At 31.3% G+C, this 6,169-nt stretch overlaps 1 pseudogene; it reads left to right on the forward strand.

Moving 5' to 3' along the window:
• Positions 1 to 2,624: 2,624 nt before the first annotated feature.
• LOC134717612 (perlucin-like protein) lies at positions 2,625 to 5,677 on the forward strand (annotated as a pseudogene).
• The last annotated feature ends 492 nt before the right edge of the window (positions 5,678 to 6,169 follow it).

Consider the following 6,169-nt stretch of genomic DNA (forward strand, 5'->3'; position numbering starts at 1 on the left):
TGTTGAACATGGCACATTTTCTATTGAAGCTGTTGAAGCTAGAATGTATTAGTCCCATGTATTCTGTTATATTCAGTCCCAGGAAATTAAAATCTTTGCTGATCATGAATACGGCAAGTTATCTTGTTTGAACGATATTTTCAAAACAAAATCGAATAATACAATGCTTAGCAAGTTCCAAAGTAAATTTTCTTTCTGCGCCCGTGACAAATATTACATTTTTTACAGATATAGCAAGTATTTTTTTAATTGTAATATAATTATATATTAACTTACAACAAACCTAAACTGTTAGCCGTAAACGAGAGATAACAGGGGAAAAACCATGATAGGAATTCAATTCTTTATAAATGATACGGGTGGAAGCCGTCTTAAGTAGTTTTTTATACAGAAATATGCAGATGAAGCCTCAAAATCTGCAACACGGAAAACTAGGGAGAGATATTTGAGGAAACAGAGCACTGAAAACGACTGCTTTTGCTTACAAGAAATAGCTAATGTTTCAGTCCCGTCCGTGCAATACATTATATGGTTCTAAGAATTATAAAACAAGAATTGTTGATACTTTAAATAAACTCATCATAGATACAAGGACTAAATTTTGTATATACGCCAGACACGCGTTTCGTCTACAAAAGCTCATCAGTGACGCTCAAATCCAAAAAAGTTAAAAATGTCAAATAAAGTAAGAAGTTGAGAAGCATTGAGGATCAAAATTCCTAAAATTTTGGCCAAATCCAGCTAAGGTAATGTATGTCTGAGGTAGAACATCCTTAGTATTTCAAAAAATTGAACACGAAAAGGGGAGACTCTACCGTTTAAAAGGACTAATTGTCAGTTTAATTTCGTTTAATCGGAGCGTAGCTGATTAGTTTGAAGTAGCTCAACCATATTTTTTAGATAAATTAGATGACCACAAGGAAATATATTCGACAGGTATTAAAATTATTTGAAATGTACTTACAGAAATAGTTTTTTTTTATATAAATATAACTTATTTTTTTAACCTTACGAAGTCTAAATTTTCTTGTTGTAAAGGTGAAGTAAACCCTTTGTCTGTATTATATCAAACAATTTAGTACCACTTTGTATTTTAACAATCCCGTTTTCCACTCTAATAAAGAACATCAGGAGATAAAAGTTTATGCAGCTCTCTAGTAATATGATAAACAGGGCAACATAAGGGATGACCCTACCTTTCAGAGGTACATGATTGCATCCAAGGTTTGAACATAGCGGTTAAATAGAAATGTTGTCTCTTCTCTTGAATAATAATATAGATAGAGAGAAAGTATAAATATTGAACACAAAAAATATCATCATTCGTCTCCTTGTTGGTTATATTGATCTTTAATGACGACATTTGTCGTTATTGCTAATTTATTCGGCGCGGGACGTCTGCACATTTTCATAAGACATTTGCGCTATAATTCATGGTACATTTGCTAGTTTAAATATAGACATATGCACTTTTATTTGTGCTTTTACAATATTTTTGTATGTAGGACAACTCAGACCCTTGAATCAGACTAGATACATCATAAATTTACAGTATAAATAGCTCAATCTTTATTTAATTCTGAGCAATTAACAATTATACATAACTATCTTCTATGTTGTCTTAAATTATTTTATTCAGTGTGATTTTCAACAACAAATACACTTGGTGATATACCTTGAAGTAAACGTATGCTAGAGACATCATAGTAACTAAAAGATTTCGATTGATATCTGAACCCTAAGGTATGAACAATTTTGTTCTTATAATCTGTACTACTTGGTATTTTGTTTTCTTTTTTTTTCAAATACATACATGTATATTAGTCTTTATTTTTTAATTCCTGGCAGAGATATCGATGCCTGTTCGTCAATATAACGAATTTAATGTTATTCACCGACTGTTATTTCATTATAAGATTCAATCGTAACTTTTACATTTTTACCAGTTCTTGTCTCTATAACTTTATATTCTTATATTTAAGACTGCGGCATTTTGAACTACCTAACGACAAAACAAGTTTATTTTCGTAACTCATTAGAATTACAAGTTGACGAGTAAAGCTAAAAGGCAAAAATGTCCGGTCAATTTACAACATGTGTATAAACATTTAAAGCGCAAATGTTCATAGTACCAGGTCCTATTCTGTTACAGGTTTAAAAAAATAAGCGCGAACGTCCTGTGTCCATTTTTTTTATATATGAATAATCTTTAGAAGTATAATTTAGAATTTTAAAAGAAGGAAAAGATATAAAAATAAGTCAACATAACCGATTTCGATAGCTAGCTATAATATTAAGTTTTAATCCACCATGTTCTACGTATAAAAAAGTCTGTAGCATGTCAGAAATATGACATTTGTTTTCCAATTCAATTTTGAGAAAATTAAAAATGTTCAGGGGAAATGATTTACGTATTGTTTTATAAATTAGCAGCAAGTATTGGTATTGCAAGCAAAAGGTCTGAATACAACAGTGTCCCATAGTGATATTTGATTTTTTCCATTTCGATGTGTTCAATATTATCCACGAATTATATGATATTAGTTACTTAGTACTTTATTTATTGAAAAATTCAATATGTTACCAACATGCAATATTTTATTCCATCACACTTTAAACAGCATAGAATTTAAAATGAAGTATTTGATTATACTCCCAATTTTGTGTGCGTCTGGTTTGCACTCTGAGGAACTTAAGAGGTTTGTCGGATCAAGTGAGGCAGGAAAGACTGATCCAATGCTATGGATGATTATAAATCAACTTCAAGCTTCTTAGAAAAAATGTTCAACCTTGAGCAAAAAATCGAGACTAAAATGAGCAAACTTGGTGACAAACTAGATGCAACAATGAATAAACTTACGAGACAAAGACGACAAATTGGGTGAGAAAATAACAGATATGGCAAAGATGATCTGGAGCAACAAAAAGTTGGAGAAACTTGGAAAACAGTTTAGTGACGTCGAGACAAAACTAAATGCACACAGCGGTAACATTACTGATTTAAAGAATGATATAATGATAATTAAGAAAGGTAAACTTTGTTCATATTCAAATGTGTTCGTAATTTACATGAACATATCAGTTGTATTCATTTTGAAATCAGATCTTACATATTATTTGCAACCTTTGTTAATTACAATACTACTTAATGCCTACAACAATTTCGAAAATATGTGTTTTATGATAGGCAAATATACCGAAAATAAAATAAGAAAAGAAGTTGATTGGTGCAATCTGTTTATGCTTTACTGATAGACAAATTTAAGATGCGATATGTTTTAAAAGTATGCAGAAAAACACGTAAAAATATTAGATCTGTATGAAGTTTCTTGTGCAGCATCACGAATATACTATTGTAGAAATACCGGTATTCACTGTCTTCACTTGATAGCAACTTGTAAGTGCTTTAATAATATAAATTGATATATCACCAAGCTGAATAGACAGAAATAAAGTATAAATCACAATTCCATACTGGTAGAAATTTTAAAATTCAGATTTGTACATATACCAGTAGGATCCTGGATTGTACATAAAAAACATAGGAGATATCGGAACAAAAATAAAGATTTGATTAACTTCATTAAGAAATAACATAATCAAATCTTACATTCACTTCATTTGAACTTAGGTGGATAGTTGTATCACTGGTCATACCTCCTTACTTTTATAGTGTACGAATCAAAAGATTAAGAGGCCAGTTTCCCTTCAATTTATTTCAAACACTATATATATGAACATTGAATTTGTCCAATTCTAGATACCTGAAAATTTGTATATATTATATGATTTTAAAATTCTAATTTCTAGCTAGATGTAACCAGAATAACTCAAAATTGCAATCTGTATGTATAATATATATATAATACGTAACAAGATTGTGTAAGGCAATTCGATGTTTGCCAAACCACAGTTAAATTGAACGTAATTCATGACAATACCACGAAACCAATAAGAATGATTTGTTCTGGTGTTTTAAGAACTGCCATTTCTCCCTACCTTGTTTCCTCCTATTACTTATTATGATGAGACCCATCATTGTTAATGAATCTTACGCAATTTAATTGGATTAAGTTATATTTAGTTCACCTTCAATATGTTATATAGAGAAGACAGAGTATTTTTGAATAGCGTATTCAAGAGCAAAAAAAAGTTTTACGAATCAGGCGTTGCATTCCATTACACAAGTCATTTTTGGAAGAGAAATGCGGAAATATATTTTACACACGGCTATGTCATGTTAATTTATTGGTTATCTTAATTATTTTTGAACATCAAAATCCAAAAGATCGTTTTAATAGTCAATTTCGTATACCTCACAAAATGTAGGAAGGCATTTATACGGGAATATGGAACCTACCTTTTGCAATGTTGTACGTTACAACTACATTAGATATTTACAAGTTTATAATTATGTATATACAGATATGAACAAAAGGTGTATTCACGGATGGAATTGGTTCAACTACCACTGTTACATGTTTCGATATGATAAACTAACCTGGCAGCAGGCAAAAGTATGTATACATGTAGTTATACATCAAGTATAAATTTGTAACAGGGTTTAACAAATAAGCTTAAACCTGTATGTTTAAGTATTGTTGTTGACTGTAATGCATTTGTTATGTTGTATAGTTAATTGCCTTTGAATAAAATGAAAACCTGAAACAGTTCTTTTCTATTATAAAATCTAGTAGCAGTTTATTTCGGTAATCACTTTATTCTTTTTGAAAAACTCCCAAAATGTGTAATTTATAATGCACGTTATATATCTTCGTCTACAGAAAGAATGTGAAAACAACCTGGCATATTTAGTTAAGATAGAAACATCAACAGAAAACAGGTGGATTCAGAAAACAATGACTGCCCCTGAAAGTAAGTATATAGGCGAATTTCTTGAAACAATGAACGTAAATCAAATGGTTTTTCAGCAACAAACGACAACGGCTGACATATAGGATACTGACTAGGAACAGGTACATACTTAATGTGGCAGGGTTTGTAGGCACCAAACTTTTCCCCAACAGGGAAAAGTTGTATATCAGTGCAGTACAGACAAAACATATGAAAACCAGTTGAAAGAGACTATCTAATCTGATCGATTAAAAGCCGAAATACATCGAACCAAAACACAGACCAGACCTTGCAAATGCAAAGTAGTTGTACATCCCACAACAAAAATGAAAATAAATACAAGTTAGGAAAGTTACCTTTCTTATTACTTATATTCACTCGAACAAAAAAGTTGATGTTTTACTTGTTTACTTCCGTGGGAGTTTAATTTCTGATATGCAATAAAACTGTGTGTGTATTGTTAGTGTAATACTGTAGAGGACACTGTTGTACTCCAAATCGCTATCATTCCATCATATCCCGGATAAATGGCAACATTGACACAAGCTGTCTTTACCTATATTTGCTTTCATTGTTTTTGTAATTGACGTTATAATAATCGTAAGGTAAAGGACATACCCAGCTCTGGACAGGATTGAATGACAGATCAAGAGAAGGACATTATGTATGGGTAAATGATAAAAGTTCAGTTGGTTATTCAAATTGGAGCAGTGGTGAACCAAACAATAACGGTGAGCCGGAAAACTGTGGAAGCATTTATTTTTATGGTTATTGGAATGACAGTCCCTGTTCACAACGTTATGGATATATATGCGAAAAGTAACGGTAATCATATTATTTACAGTTTTTCTAAAAGCTTACTTATAGGTTGACACGTGTAATTGATGTGTGAGAAAAATTATAAACCATCAATTATTTCAATAAAATTGAGAATGGAAATGGGCATGCGTTAAAGAGGCAGCAAACCGTTTAAAGTGCAGAAAAAAGTCAAATCACAAAGATGTTGATCTTCGAGGAAAATTCTGACTTGGTACAGGCATTTTCAAATGTGCAATATTGTGTATTGAACCTGGCAAAACAGCCTGATGTAATTAGATTGTATGTGCTTCCATGATTACATGTTATTATTTTGAACAATAATGAGATGCTCTTGATAATATGCATGTTGGGATGATATCTAATTCCAACTGTGGAGACATCTATAGTGCATGCAATATTCCACAGTAAAACAGGGTCGACTACTATCAGTGGAATTGGCACCGTTCATGCAAAACAAATGAAAACAACACGTTAAATAATTTCTTGTGGCCGAAGC

Source organism: Mytilus trossulus, chromosome 5 (assembly GCF_036588685.1).
Source record: "Mytilus trossulus isolate FHL-02 chromosome 5, PNRI_Mtr1.1.1.hap1, whole genome shotgun sequence".
In the NCBI taxonomy this organism is placed as follows: Eukaryota; Metazoa; Mollusca; class Bivalvia; order Mytilida; family Mytilidae; genus Mytilus; species Mytilus trossulus.